The sequence below is a fragment of the Pleurodeles waltl genome, chromosome 5, assembly GCF_031143425.1.
Source record: "Pleurodeles waltl isolate 20211129_DDA chromosome 5, aPleWal1.hap1.20221129, whole genome shotgun sequence".
Lineage (NCBI taxonomy): Eukaryota > Metazoa > Chordata > Amphibia > Caudata > Salamandridae > Pleurodeles > Pleurodeles waltl.
Window position 1 is genome coordinate 459,573,827 of NC_090444.1, and position 15,988 is coordinate 459,589,814.

The window sequence follows — 15,988 nt, forward strand, 5'->3', positions numbered from 1 at the left end:
AGAGCTGCAGAAAACAACAGAAAGCACAGATTCCAAAAACAAAGAAGCGATAGCTCAGGTGTCATGCACAGGTGGGGTGGCTGATATAGTGACAGGCAGAAGCACCAAAGGCTGGACCACACCTGCACGCTAAGCACCTATACACAGCAATCAGCCACAAACATAATTTTTAACAGCTGCAAAGAGCTGAAGTAACAAAGATATATAGAAGAGATGGCAGTTTGTGGCCAGACGAAAAAAGATTACTAAGCTACACTGTCATTAAAAAGATAGATTAAAGCAACAAACAAAATAGTCCACTGTAGTAGATTGTTTGCAGTTTACAGCTATATGGAAAGAAAATGTATCAACTTGGAATAGGAAGGTTGGGGTGGGTGGTGCTTTACTTGCAAAATAACAGAAAAGTAATTCCAGATACTTGCGGTTTAAACAAATTTAAGTCATATGCCCTTAATATCTAAGAAGACACTTGCCAAATTGCAAAGGGACCAGAACATTGCTGCTCTACTCATATTTAGCTCAGTACGTAATAACCAGATTGTGCCTGCCCTCAGGAAAACCCATTGGATTTTAGTTAAAAAGATAAATGAATGCAAGACCATTTCCATCATTCACAAGTCACTCCGTTCACTCCCCAGGTACCTAACCAAATACTTTTTGTATTCCAACCTCCAACGCAAGATCTGCCCCTCTCACCCTACTGGCTACCTACTCACATAGGCACAGTGTTTGGCAGATCACTCCATGTGCATATATGTACCCTATGGAATGTCTCTACGCTTCTCAGCCCCCATTTCATGTACATTCCTGCTTCTTGTCATCACCTTCCTTAGGAGGCCAATTTGAACTGTGTTCTGAAATGCAGCCATTTCCCCAGGCCTCCCTGTCACTCCCTGACTTTTGAGATTATTTATTGTGAGAGGAGTCCCACATTATAATGTGCTTGCATAGGATGGCCCATTGTCATTCTGCATATGACAATGAGCTGGATGGCTTTGTGAGCACAGTCAGATTGACAGCCTTTTGGTTTGTACTCCAGAGGCCCACCCAACCCAAGCAGGGAGCCTAGCTTATCCACAGTAATTAAAAAAAGTATCTCGCAAAGTAGCCCTGCCATAGGCTGGCCAGTCAACTGTGGATTTTCCACTTTTCCTACTTGAATCTAACCCCATCTTTGGGCCTCACAGCACATATGTCTTGCAAGATGGACTACTATCCGATATCACTTTGTAGGACCCTTTTCCCACACACAGATATTATGAGACATTTAATGGGTATTGGTGACTATTAGTCACAGAACACATTTTTGTGGGGTTTCATTCCATAGCCGCTTGATCTAAATCAGTCCCTTTTAAAAGATATTGCTAGGCAGGCTGGATAAGGTGCTAATCAGATATGATTAATGTAACATACTGTTTTGGATTTCCAATACCATTATTACCTCCTGTAATTCACGTTTACTGCTCACTATCACCACGTTTGGAGAGGCAAGTTTCCAAAAGGAATAACTCTTATCTAAATGAAATGAAATTGTCAGCTCTGAAACAGCAATCACAACCAACGGTATCCTCCACAGATGCTGCCAATTAAAAACCTATTACCCCAACCCAAAGAAAAAGTCTCACAACATTCTTATTCGTTTTTCCTTTTACAGAAACATTTTTGTGGACCACTTGAAAAAAGGAAGCAAAGAGATGTCCGTAAATGCAGCTATGTTTTGAGGCTGCTGAAGGTTTTTTGAGCAGAGAAACTAAAACCTTTTTTTAGTTTTTTTACATTGGTAGAAACGTATGATGTGGCATGCAGCAAGCAAAATATTGCAAAGGGAGCTCAGGACAGGAGCTATGATATTTAGATCTCCGGTCAGGACATGTACAGGAAAGGTCCCATTGGGAGTGAACTTAATACAAAGGTCAAGAGGAGTAATAGAGTACACACTGACCAGATTTCAACTCATTAGACACACTGACAATTGTTCAAGATCACAACGCTTTGTGAAGGATGACATACGCATCTCAAAAGTAAGATTTTTCTTTTACATGGAAAACTAAGAGATAGGGAATTAGAGATTTTGGCAGAATGCTCAGCTCACTCAGCAGCACACACTAGGTCAACATTTTCACTTCTTCGGTCTCTTACTTTTTTGATGGTTCTGCCCACTTAACTCCTACCTCTCTCTGTCCATGCTGTACTTTTCACCTCATCTTTTGCCCATCCTATTACCTACTCTTACTAGTTCAGTCCCCTCGTATATACACTTCACACCTGCATTATCCCCTCTTCACAACTCATCTCCCCCAGCATCTTACCTTCTATCTTTGAATCTGCCAATCTCACATTCATCTTCTCCTCAATGCTCTACTCCTTTCCTCTCACCTTTCCACCCAGCCTCTTGCCTTTTCTTGCCTCAACTTTGTTGCCGGTTCTGCCTTTTTACACTGATTTCTTTTTCTCCAGCCTCTTCTTGCTGGTTCTGCTCCCAGTACATCCACATCTTCCCTCCATATGCTGCTCTTTACCATTCCTCTCCCCCTAGCCTCTTACCTTATTTCAGTTGTTCTCTGCATGCATACCTCCCCTCCCACTCTCTGAACGGTTTTTACTTTATTGTGTGGAGTCTGTCCCTCCCAACATTACTCTCTTTTGCATGCTATTATGGGAGAGCACTGAAATGAGCAGAGCTTTCACAAGAGGGAATGTGGCCTGCTGGCTACAGCTGCCCACCATGTATAAAGGGGAGCCAGGCTTCAATCCCAGCCAAAGCTCGGCATAATGTGAATCCAGGCAATTCTCTGTACTGGAAGAAATATTTCTGAAATCTGTGTCTGTTGTGCATGAAGCACTCTTATGTCTGTGACCAAACTAAGACCAAAGTTTGTGGTATGTAAAACCGCCAAAAACACAATGTGGACCCTGCCTTTTAACTAGCCTTTAGTCCCATCCTGCAAAAATAAAGATGAAGCATTAAGCTTTAGTGCCATAAAGAGAAATCCATGTACTGGTTGAGTTGCACAGTGAGACGCTGGAAAATCTAGGATCATTCCTGGCTTCCCTGCTTGACCAAACTGTGTGATACTCAGAAAATGTTTCGTTTCACCAGCCTTCATTTTGTTCAAGATCAGACATCACAGCGCATTCAAATACATGCAGCCCATGTGTGTGCTGTACAACACTTCTTGTGTTTGAAGTAATAAAGCTTAATTTTACTCCAGGAATGTAGCCCACATATAGGGTACACATGATCCCTGACATGCCTGTTAGTCAGGATTTGATTTTGCAGTTGCTGCGCTGTCTGCATACTTAGGGATTTGCCCCATTTGTCACGTAAGTCATCTGCTGAATAATCTGCAGCTTTTAACAAAGACATAATTACTAAAAATGCTGTAACACTTGTTGCTGCACAGTAGAAAGCCCTTCATAAACGTTACCTGATCATTTTTAGTTGCTTATTGCTGTATTTCAACTCGATTTGGTCCTTCTTGCCACATTAAGTCCATTTGCCCTGCTTCTAGTTCACTAATACGAAGGCCACTGGAATCATGCAATTACGCAGCTTTTTTCGCATGATTATGGATTTGCTGCATTAGCCACATAACTCATCATCTGCTGCATAATGTGCAGATTTTACCAAAAATAATGTTTCCAGCTCAAACACATGAAAAATTATGAACCCTGTGGCGAAGTGGGTTTGCGAGCATTGGAAATCACTTTGCAAATGTCAACTGGTCATCTTTTAGTCGCTTTTTACTGCATTTGGTTGTTAAACTGGCACTAATCAGGTAAAATCTTTGCCCAGTCAATATTACTATGTGTAAAAATTACAAAATAATGAAGTCATAGTATAAAAAAAGTGCTACATTATGCCACATAATTTGCCCTTTCTTTCTGCATAATTCCACTGGCCCGGACTAAGGCTCTCATGCAGCCGCACTCCCGCGGTGGCCATTATGACTTCCCCGCTGGGCCAGTGGGCGGAAACCGAGTTTCCACCCGCCAGCCCAGCGGGGATGTCGGCCGCAACATGGGAGCCGGCTCCAAATGGAGCCGGCGGTGTTGCGGCCGTGAGACGGGTGCAGTTGCACCTGTTGCGCTTTTCACTGTCTGCTGCGCAGACAGTGAAAAGCTTAATGGGGCTGTGCCAGGGGCCCGCGACTCCCCTTTCCGCCAGCCTTTCCATGGCGGTTCCTACCGCCATGAAAAGGCTGGCGGGAAGGGGACTCGAAATCCCCTGGGCAGCACTGCAAGCAGCGCTGCCCTGAGGATTAAATCCACCGGGACCAACGTGGCGGAAAACCACCGGTCCTGGCGGTGCAACCGCAGCGCTTCCGCCGCGGTCGTAATATTCAAGTTTGCACCGCCAGCCTGTTGGCGGTGCAACCTCCAAAACAGCCCTGGTGGTCTTTGACCGCCAGGGTTGTAATGAGGGCCTAATACTTGTATCATCAGGGCAAGGGCAGTAATGTTTCTCAGTTCATGTTTAAAAACTCACTTTTACTAAATGCATCCAAATGCAGTGGAATAATCTCAAGAACTCAGGTAAAAATGTGTCTGTGTGTTAAAGAATGTGCTTTTGAACTTTGATAACACTTTCTCCCTTTCCTTCATCTTGGGTGAGTAACGCCCATTGGTGATGGGACATGATACCTTCTTTTGTTGTTAGCCATGCAAGACACTCTATTTTACATTCGCACAGGGGCATGGCTCACTTCACACATAAGGGCACTTCAAGTACCCATCTAGTAGATACAGTGATTAGATTACGGAAGCCCTTCAAGCCCATGAATGTGAGGTCCAGGGAAGGCGGGGTCACCTCCCCTGGGTCTTGCACTGAAACTACTCCCGGGTCTCCTTTGAAAGGTAGTGCGAGGTCCCTCACTTTTGAGCACGAGCAAGGCCCTGGGCAGCAGCCCACACTGCTGCCTACCACCGGCTGTGATGAGTCGTTCATCTTATCCTGCAATAGACAGCGTCTAGTCCTTCGTAGCTAGTTGTCTCACTACACAATTGCCAATCTATACAATATATACATACAACTCATACAATTGTATTCGATATTGCTACAGTTGGCATTCAGGCCTGCAATATTAGCCTACCAACCTGCTTCAAAAAGGACTAAGGAAGCCTGTGCTCAGGTCTCTGAAACAAAAATTACGTCACCTGTTTGGATTGAGACACATCTGCCTCTTTATTGGAGAACTAGAATCTTGAAGATTTCAAACAGCAATCCACTTAGAAGGCACTCGGAGGTATTTAAAGAGCAGTATTTATGTTGTTTTCTAGATGTAATAGCCTTTCTTCATGTAAGACAATTGTATTGTTAAGTGTCGGGGATGGGGCAAGCAATCATTGTCTTCTCTGAGTTGCAGGCAAGGTGTCGACGTGATAACTATTATTAAAAACGCATTATCAGAATGCTTTGAAAGAAGGAAGTTAAATGACTTAAGTTTTGTTTAGTTACATTTCTGGGCCCTGATAAAATTCTTTCGAATTTCCTGACTCACCCAATGTTTTATGATGAACAATGCATAAAAAGAAACATTCAATTAACAACCTTTAGTTTAAACTGAAGTAAGCTCTATTTTTAATGAAATTTACAGTGCAAAGACACATGCCGCTTAAATACCTCACCACACTCGCCACGCCCATTCATCTCACTCTTACAGGTTCCTGCTTTCTCCGTTTGTCACATTTTGTAAGTCTTTCTCTACGTCCTTCTTTCCGCGTTGTGTGTTTCTCTGCTGTGCTCTGGGTAAAAGTCTGATGGGTTAAAATAAGAGCCGGTCCCCAAAAATGAGTACCGGTAGGCCCCACCTGCAACCACTGGCTCAAATCAAGCACTTAGTGACACATAAGGTAATTTAAAAAGTAACGCTGGTCTCCTAGCATTTCGCTTCAATGAAAATTATGTGGCGATTTGGGAGTAGATTACTTTTGGACTTTTTGCCGTTTATTGTAAGAAGGAGGTTTTAAATTATGAGCTGATGTGGGCTGCAAACACGAGAGAGCACATAAGGAAATTGTTGATCTGCTCTTTTTACACTCTCCCACTGTAGAGCAGCCTGTGAAAGTCTCTCGACTTGATCTAAATATGAAAATTGAGGTATTGTCTAGAGATCATGATTTAAAATATTTACGATCTAAGGCCTCAGTCTTGCAAATGCTCGATTCGTGTAATGAGGACATGTATGTACTCTGTATGTGTATCTCTGGACTGCCAGATTAATATATGCGACATAGAATTTTAAAATTCAGGCGGGGTATAAACCCAATATTGCTTGATGTGAAGCTTACTAATGTTATCAAGAACGCAGGTGGATGTTCTAATCGTTGTAGGAATATGAAACGTACAAAAGTACATATTTTATTAGATGGTGAAAGGCGAAGAGTTTGAAACCCTATTTTAATCAGATTCATTATAACTTATAATTTATAAGTACGTGTCAGACAGCACTGAGTTGTTTGTGTACTATGGATTCATTATAACTAATAAGTGCAGTTACTTTTTATAAGTGATTGAAAAGAGAAATATGGGGTATTAACCAATTTGGCTGAATGTGTTTTGTACAATGATAGAATTGATGCTTTTTAAGCTATATGTGATGAACCGGAGTTTTATAATAGTTTTTATATGTTTTTCTAAAACGTTTGCAACCGTTAAATGGACCATAGTCCCAATAAACTTATTTTCTCACTGAAAAGTAATCCATGGATAAATGATACATAGACTGGAATACTTGTGTAGCTTGGAACATCATTGTTAGTAATCTGAAGGGAGCACCGTTTTCGCAGTGATCCAGACAAATGGATGATGTAGAGAGTGTGTATGTTTAGGGAGACTATGTAAGGTTATGGTAGTTAAAACCTTTTAAAGTATGAAAGAAAGAGCACGGGCCGAATTGTTAGTACACTTTTGCAATAGTCTACCTGGGTACCTGTGAGCTGATAATTCATTTGGCTGTGTGGAACGGATTGGCCAATTGGATCTTTCAGACAGGGCCGACTTTAGGGCAGTGCAACTGGTGGGAGGGGGTGGGGGGGGGGGTTGCTGAACTCCGGGGAGGCGCTGTGTTTATCAATAACATACAATTTAAAAACACCTGCTGCAGAGTTGCTTGTGCCTCCAGCTTTCAGACAGCAATTAGTCAAGATAACTCTTGTGATTAATGTTCCTGCTTAATGTTCCTGCTAGAGAGAGCGATTGGAGTTCCACCTAGTGGCAGTTTTGACTCGCCATAAAGTGACACAGAGGGTTAATATGATTGCTGCAAAGAAGGCATACAGTTTTAGATGGATAGCTAAGTGGATTACTGCATTTGTCACACAGATTCTTTTATTATAACAGACCTGAAGATACAACCCATTTTGTAACAATCACAAAAGTGATTGTTACAAAATGTCATCAAAGAGCTGCATGCAAACTGAATAAAATAGGGTAGGACGTTATGTTTTTTCTCTCAGTCTTTTATTATCTATTCCTAATGTTGCTAAAAAGGGTTCTTTGTAGTATATAAATATTCTTATTAGTAAAGCCAGTCTTTCCCAGTGCTTTAAAACAAATTAGATGTATGTGAGGAAAGGCTATGGCGAGAAAAGGGGCACTGTTGCCCAGTGGTAGTGAGGGAATCTGAGGAGAAAGTAATGTTGAAGGCATCAAAAATAATTGCTGCACTGGGTGCCACCAGCGCAAAAGCAGGCCCTGCTTTCAGATATGTAGTACTTGGTAATGCTCTGCAGTGAATGTAGGTTGATGAATGACTCCCCTGCTTGGAATTGGTTAAAGGCACAAGCATTGATAAAGACATAAAATACAAGGACCCCAGTTTTTATGAATTCAGCTTTAGGACCTGCAGCACCGTCTAGTAACAATTAGCAGAGTATTGGATATGCATTCCTGGATGTGGGGAGCAGTCGCGGCTCGTGGTGTTAGAGGGGGTGGCGCGTGTGGGGTGGAATGATAATAAAGAAACATTAAAATAAATAAACTTACCTGGGCCACCAGGAGCTGCCTAGAGAACTACACTGCTTCTCAGTCTCTGCTACTGGCTGCAGGCACAGGCTCCCAGCCTACACTGTAGCCAATCCAGCGCCCAGCCTGTGCAGGCTCTCTCCAGCCCGTGTTGGTGGGCTGAAGAGAGCCAGCCAAACATGCATGCGCTCTGAGGGGAGTGCACAGAGAACTTCCCTTTGCTTGTCACAGCCTGTGGCCCGCCCCTTTCACAAGGAAGAGATAATAAACAAATATCCCTTCCTTGTGAAAGGATTTGCAGCGGTTGCTGCTGGTGGGGGGAGGGACGCCTCCTCCGCCCTCATGGAGGAGCCACCCTTGGTGGGGAAAGAGAGTTGACAATAATATAAATATTTTGTTTTCATGAGCTGCAGATGGCAAAATAAATCAAACAAGAAAATAATATATCCAAGGGGTGTGGTTCAGACAGAATAAGCATTAGGAAAACAAACAGGTCTTGCCTGAACAGCATCAGCAACAAAAAAAAAGAAACCGTTGCCTATGCTAAGCAGTATCAGTGGAATTAAATAAAAAAGCCACAGTGCAATGAAGTTGAGGATGTGCACTGAGTCATAATGGTAAGCTGAGGACTCTGGCCTAAGCAATTTATATGATATTAAGCGCAAAACAATACACAAAAGTAGAGAAACAACCATTTCTCAAACAAACATAATTTTTGATTCTTTATGTACTTATGTACATACACTTCCTTGATATGTTCATTAATTTTATTTTATTTTTTAAGCTTTCGCTGACCTCCTAAGTAGGCATCAAAGATCCCCGGGACCCCAGGTCACAGGTTAAAAACAACTGTTCCAGAGTTTGCCAAGTGAGTAAAGCCACATTCATATACTACAGTTAGTAAAACAGGTAGCCCTTATGCCCTTAGTTATATTGAATTGTGAAACTGGCAGGAGATGTTCAAATTAGCAGACTATAAATGTGTCTTTTTTCTGTAATCCTATTCAGGTAACAGGATTCCGCATTCAACCCCACCCCCCCTAGAAGCAAAGCAATGGGTAAATATTTTTCCTAGGCAAAAATTGCTGTCAGCTCCATATTGGGTGCCTTTATGTAAACATAGACCACCCCCTTGCATAAACTGAGAGTCCTCCAATCATCATTTTTAGGACAGATCACACAGTCCCTCATGAACAGTTTATATAAGGGTGGGTCTCTCGCGCTGTGTAATCTTGCTATTGGTTACTCGTCAGTGGACAGTTAACATTTACAAGGACTGGGAGGAAGTGGGGTGAGAAGCCTTACAATACTTACCAGGGTAAGTATTTGTCCAGCAGTTGTAAAGAGAATATGTTGCAAAGGAGGGTTCATCTTCACTTCTTGTACTTCATTCTGGTGATAGTCCCTTTCCTCTAAAATGTAGTTCTGACAGAGTGGCCCACAACATCAGCTATTACAGTTTCTTTCCTCTGAGACTAATGAGTTCATTGTATACTCTTTGGGTTATGATGTTTTTTTGCGGGCACTGGAGCCATTTATCTAAGTACAAGTATGTTCAATTATAGTAACACGGGATATTGACAGCACTGGGAATGCCAAAGTTTAGTATGAAGTGCAACAATCTTTTTTGACAACCCCCCCTCATGACCTCCTCCTCAGATTCCTTCACTACTACCTGGGAAAAGTGCCCCTCATCTCTCCATAGCCCCTCTCTCACATACATTTCATTTGTTTTAAAGCTCTGGTAAAGTCGGTCTTCACTATTCTACTCAGCTATTCACATAAAATACAGATCTGTTCTGTGAGGCAGGCATATTAACCTTCTGTGCTACGTTATGGCGAGGCAAAACTGCCTCTAGACAAACCTCTGAATTCTTTCTCTAGCAGGAACATTAATTACAAGAGTACTCTTTACATTTTTATTGCTGCCTGAAAGCTGGACGCACAAGCAACTCCGCATCAGGTGTTTGTAGATCATAAGTTATTGCTAAACACAGCGCCCCCCCTGAGGTCACTGCCCCCCTCCAGGACAGCACCCAATGTGGCTGCACTCATCGTATCGCCCTAAAGCAGGCCCTGATCTCAGTATTGTGGCAGGGTCCCCTGGCTTCTTCGATGTCGGCTGGTACTCTGCAGGTCCTAGGGATCCAGGTCCCTTCTCTGGGCGTTTCTCTCTTGGGGTCTGAGCAGCTCCTCTTACAGTGAACTGAGGGCTGTATTTCTGTGGGAGGTGTGTGGGCAGGTGGGTGCAAATCTTTCTGGCCCAGATGTTTTTTTCAATGCTCAGGCTAAAAGGGTTGATATCTAGAAATAAGGGGCTCCTTTCTCTCTCTGATGGGTGAGAATGTGCCATTCTCTCTGGATGTTCCCTATATCAAGAGCTTAGGGGAGGGATGCTCGCTCAGTGACCATCTCAGGAAAAGTGGTCTCGTTTTAAGGTGGTGGTGGTTGTACCTGGTGAGCTCTCACTTGGACAATGATGAGTGATGAAGAAATATATTCTACACTTTCTGTTAGAGGTTTACTTCTAATAAGGTAACAGACAGTCCATCCTGTGCTGTGAGAAGGCAAGCATCCGGCTAGTGCAGCAAAGCAACAATCTGCTCTCAGTTTAGCCTTTGCAACTGTCTATTCCTACCCATTTGCTTCATTACATCCACCTAGATCTGAAGCTGTTTCTGTGCCACTTGAAGAAGAGTGAACTGTGCTTGCCCTAGTTGTGACCCCATAATCTGACATACTAGTGTTATGTCAGGCAGTGATTCCACCTCCTCTGTACGTGTTGATATCACACAAATTGTACTCATGTACTATAATGTTTTGTGGTGATGTTGATAGGAGGGGTAGAAAGATAGAAATACAAATATTGACAAAGTCTCTAGGTATCCCGTTTTGGGTTCGACAATTATTTGTGCCGATGCTGCTCAGCAAGAAAAAAGAAAATGGTTAGTGCCCCAGCACTATGATGTTTATGCACTCATGAATCATCACACGTACACATACGTACCATGAGACTAAAAGCAAGCGTCATGACAGATGCAGGTACAAACAATATACATCACGACATGGTGGCCCTTTTGGTCCTGAGCGATAACTTATACAGAAGCTTAAGTTATAATACGGCATTTCCCTTTTGCCTTTAAATTAAATTTTCTGTATGGTTTACTTCAACCTTGAAGTGCCAAATTAATTAAAAAGAAAAAAGGTATGACAAGATGCCTTTGAAGAGGCGTGTCATAAAATCCAAACAGAATGTTGAAGGGTGCGATAAGCAACATGGACAGTGTGGGGAAGCAGATACATTGAAATCTGAAGCAACACATGGGGTAGTGAAAGGTGTCCATCCTTTCCCATTTCTATTTCTCGATGCTGAGCAGCACTGGGAAATAGAAAAAGGCAAACTAACCAACCTGAGTCGAATGATGTATTTCCAATGCCCGCATCTCCACACATGTGATAGGCCACCAAAAAGAATAAGAAATTGAAATAAAAAAAGAAAGAAGAGGACATGACAGCAATAAAGCAGCCAGGGGAACAGGAACCGAGGAGATGGGAAGGGTGAGGGAATCAATGGGGGCTGAGTGCAACACAGAGAGTTTCGGGAAGACAATGTGGGGGGGGGGACACTAGTTTGGAATGTTGAAAGGTCAGAAAAATACTTTGCAGGTAAGAACAATAGCTGAATAATCTATGGGCTGAGAGGATCAGAAGGGGAGCATAAAGGATTTGCAGATGGAATTTATCGGATAAGGTTTGTATGCAAAGTGGTGTTGAGTTGGGGGAGTACAGCAGAGTATCATTAATGGGTTGCTAGAGCGTAGGAGGATGGTGTTTTAGTGAGTAGTATAGTAGGACTCGAACTATTAAAAGCGATTTTTGAGGAGAAGTAATATGCAAAAATTTTAGCCAATTAGGATAAGTGTGTGACATAAGTGTATTGTGGAAAACGTAGACTGGGTAAGGACAGTATGAGGTAATAAGGCTTTGAAAGTATGTCAATATGGCATTGACTATGCTCCACCTGTGGACTGGGATGTGGTGCAAGCAATAGCCAGTGGTTGAAATGCATTCAAGTGTTCTATCCATCACCTTGTTCTTGATGCAGTTGACACCCTAAGTGCGAAGTGCATGCCTACATGTGGGTCTCATGCTAACTGTTCACCTGGAACCAAACTATATCCCACTAATGAGACTCAGTCTGGGTGAAACCTGTCTTGGGTTGCTTTGTGTTCCATTTCAGGGAGGACCTCACCTAGCATTTCAGGCTGGAATGTTCCTATTGGAGCAGGGTAAACAGTGGTTTGCTTTTGGCTGGGTCCAAAACTGATGGGTGAACAATGATGGACTGGTTCGCTGCCCGAGTGATTATTAGTGGCTGAGGTTAATTCAAGCATTCCATCCATCACCTTGTTGTTGTTGCTATATGAACAAAAGGCAGCATGCACTGAGAGAGATGTTGCAACAGGAAGATATCCTAACCTTATTCTCCAGTCTCACTTATTCAAAATGTTGGGTCTGTAAGAAATTGGGTTGTTGGTTGAGCAGGGTGAAACCCTACTCACACAATGGTCACAGTCCTTGTCAGGGTAAAACACAAAAATGCCACAAAATTAACTTGTGCTTAACCCTCTGATGGCTTCTCACACAACAAGTCAGGATTAACATAGAGGCAATGTGTAAGGCATTTATGCTGCACTTAAAAAGTAATAAATTGAAACACAAACAAGAAAAATCCTACACTAATTTAGAAAAATAGTGCACATTCTAATAAATAATTTGAGACCAAAACAGAACTTGAGTCATGCAATTTTAAATGGTTAAGGTAAGTAGTGCAGCTGAAAGCACAATGTGTCACTCGTGGTTATCTGGTCGTGCGAAACATGGGGGAAAGTCACAAGTTCAAGCAAGCCACAGTGACATATGTGCTGGATACAGGGGCCAGGTTAGTCCCACTGAAAAAGGTACTTTCTAAACTCTAGCTCTTAGCATTCTGTTCCTGATAGAGAAGGCTGCGAGGAGCAGAGAGAGCATTGCAGATGGCAGTCACTGCAGCATGAAGAGCAGGCCGGGAATCACCGGAAGTCATTACTGTAGTGGTTGTTTCTGGAGCTTCATATTGGTGGTCACTGCAGGTTGTTGATGTTGTAACTGAAGTGCAGATGATGTGTTGTCAGTTGTCACTGGCAGTTGCAGTAGCACGAAGAGTCGGTTTCACCAGAACTTCGTATTGGTGATGGGCGTGGACGGCAAGATGTAAGTGGGACTGGGCCAATTCTTTGTTGTGAAGACCCCACAACTTCAGAATTTCTCGACTTATGCTACACCAAGGGCCCAGACCAACTTTCTATAAATGGCATTTTCAGAATAGTGACTTACAATCCGACTTTACCGGTAAAGGGAGGTTTAAATTACAATTCCCGAGACTCCAAACATGGCATTCCTACTTGCCTCCAAACAAAAGTTATCACTTATTAAATGTAATAAGATAACCCAATAATATCCTATGGGAGATGGAGGCCTAGCAATAGTGAAAAACACATTTTTCGCTACCAGGCCCTGTAAAAATAAAAGCATATGTCCAACTTTTTAAATACAACACACCCTGTTCTATGGGCTGTTCAGTGCCTGACAAAAGGTTTAGTTTGCCAGGTTGAAATGGCAGTTACAACTTCACACATAAGCTGCAATGGCAGGGTTGAGACAAAGCTTTTCAGAGCTTCTTAAGTGGATGGCACAATAAGAGCTCCAGGCCTATTAGTAGCATTTAACTTATCATGTAAATTAAATGTGCTAATTGAGTATAAGCCAATTTGACCATGTTTACAGGAGTGAGTGCATACACTTTAGCATTGGTTAGCAGTGGTAAAGTGCACAAAGTCCTAGAGCCAACAAAAACAAGTTCAGCAAAACAGAAGGAGTGAAGGTATATTTTTGGGGGGACCACATCAAGGATGTCAGGTCTAACAGGATCACTTCTGAGCCTGTTATCATGCTGGAGTTTCAACTATAAACTATTACATAATGTATGCAGAGACAGAGCCACCGCAATGGCTTCAATGTGGTCTTATATCATATGGGACACGTTTGGACAATCCTGGACTTATAACAGACAGCACTTGTAGGCTCACAGCTAAAGAAGAGTGAAAATACATATCAGAGAATGCACAGTACATTTGGCCAAATAAAGGGGTCTGGCTACATGGGGCCCACATTAAAAGGGGCCCCTTGGCATCTGAGCACTACACAAACTAACATTATGTCTAACTAACATAATGCATATAAGTGAGATAGGATTAGGTCTGAATATTACTCTTATATGTGTCACTCCTACTGTAGGTACTAAGATTTACAATAGTCATGCCTTCATAGATCTCTACAAACCCTCATCATCTGTCATGGGTATCCTCAAAGCAGCAAACTAATGCCATGCTAGAGCCATTAGAGACATTAGTAATCCCAGCATTTTCGTTAGCACGCATGATTTATATTAGTTGTAAGACCCCTAAGCCAGAAGTATGGTGGCTTCTCTCCCTCAACTCAGCTAAGCATTTTTTTAGCGCTCCTGCACCACATCTCCATGAGATGATGACAGCTAAATGCCCAGCTTTTGCATGCAAGAACTAAAACATGTGAAAGTCAAGTAACTCTAGAGTCATTTGTGCACAGCATAACCAATAACGCCCAGAGTGTTAAAAAGAGACTTGTTACCAATAAGTGCTAACACACTTGACAACATCTTTTCACAGAAAGATAAAGAGGCTTGGACTGCATGAACTTCATGCTTGATAGTGCTTAATCTCAAAATGAGAATAAGAGACTTTCACTTTACGAACTTGGTGATTTACAGAAACTCACTGACTAATTGTCAAGGTGTAGTCATGCCTCAGCAGGTCAACGAACAGTGCAGTTGACCCAAGAAATATTCAAAGCGGTGACACTAGAACTCCTTGATTTCTGCAGTCAAGCAGCTATGCAGACTATATATACATATGAGTGTGAATGTGAGTGTAATGAGACCCTTTTGACTGGCTTGTGCACGTTTGTGGATAGAGTGGATGAGAAGGTCACTGGTTAACTTATTTTAATAGAGCATATACTCTTCCCCCTGTAGTCTGACAATAGGGGACAACGTCATACCGGCTTCCTCGATTACACCACCCTGAGATGACATAAGGCATACTTTTCGAATGAGCGCTGATCGCAGTGAACCTGTGGGCTGTCTTTATTATTTTCTCCACATCCCCAATCCTTTGGGTGCATTCCTTGGTGACCAGTATTGCTGTTCCCCTGGCAGAACACTAAGGAGAGTGGACAGACTGTCATCTTGTCATCATACATCATGGCCTCTGCTGTTACCCAAGGATTTCAGTTTAGTGCAGTGCATGTGGTTATAGGTGCCACCATCTGAAATCTTCACTATGAATGTTTTTAGATCATATTTGAGCTGCTTAATTATTTATCTAGGATTTTAGGTCTGGACTGACAGCATAACTGTCACGAAGATGCACTGTTACTAATTATTTAAAATAAACATACAAAGTCAGGTGAATGCTGATCCATTCCTCGCCAAACAAAGTCCTCTGGCAGCAAGTTATCTTTTAATAAAGAAATCTACAGATGAAACTGTTGTAATGATGGACAGGAGACAACACTTCAAGACAGGAACTTATTCAAGAACTCTTCATCAGGCCATTGAGCTGCTCACTGCTCAACATTCCAAGGTGAGCTCCGAGCTAGACCATCAATCTTCGTATTCTAAGGTGAGTCAGGAATGTACCATTTCAACTATTTACACTTTATTAACTATATAATAATAATAATAATAAGCATATTTAAAGATATAATGATTATACTATGTTACAATACTCTTAACGAGAATATCAATGTATTGCTGTAATAATGTTCTCGCCTATTTACAAGGAAAATAAGCCAGTTGTATATAAATGTTCCTTATATGACTTGCTTACAACAGAAACAAATCTGACTGAAGCTTTTCACATGATAAGGAGTGAAAACAGGTCA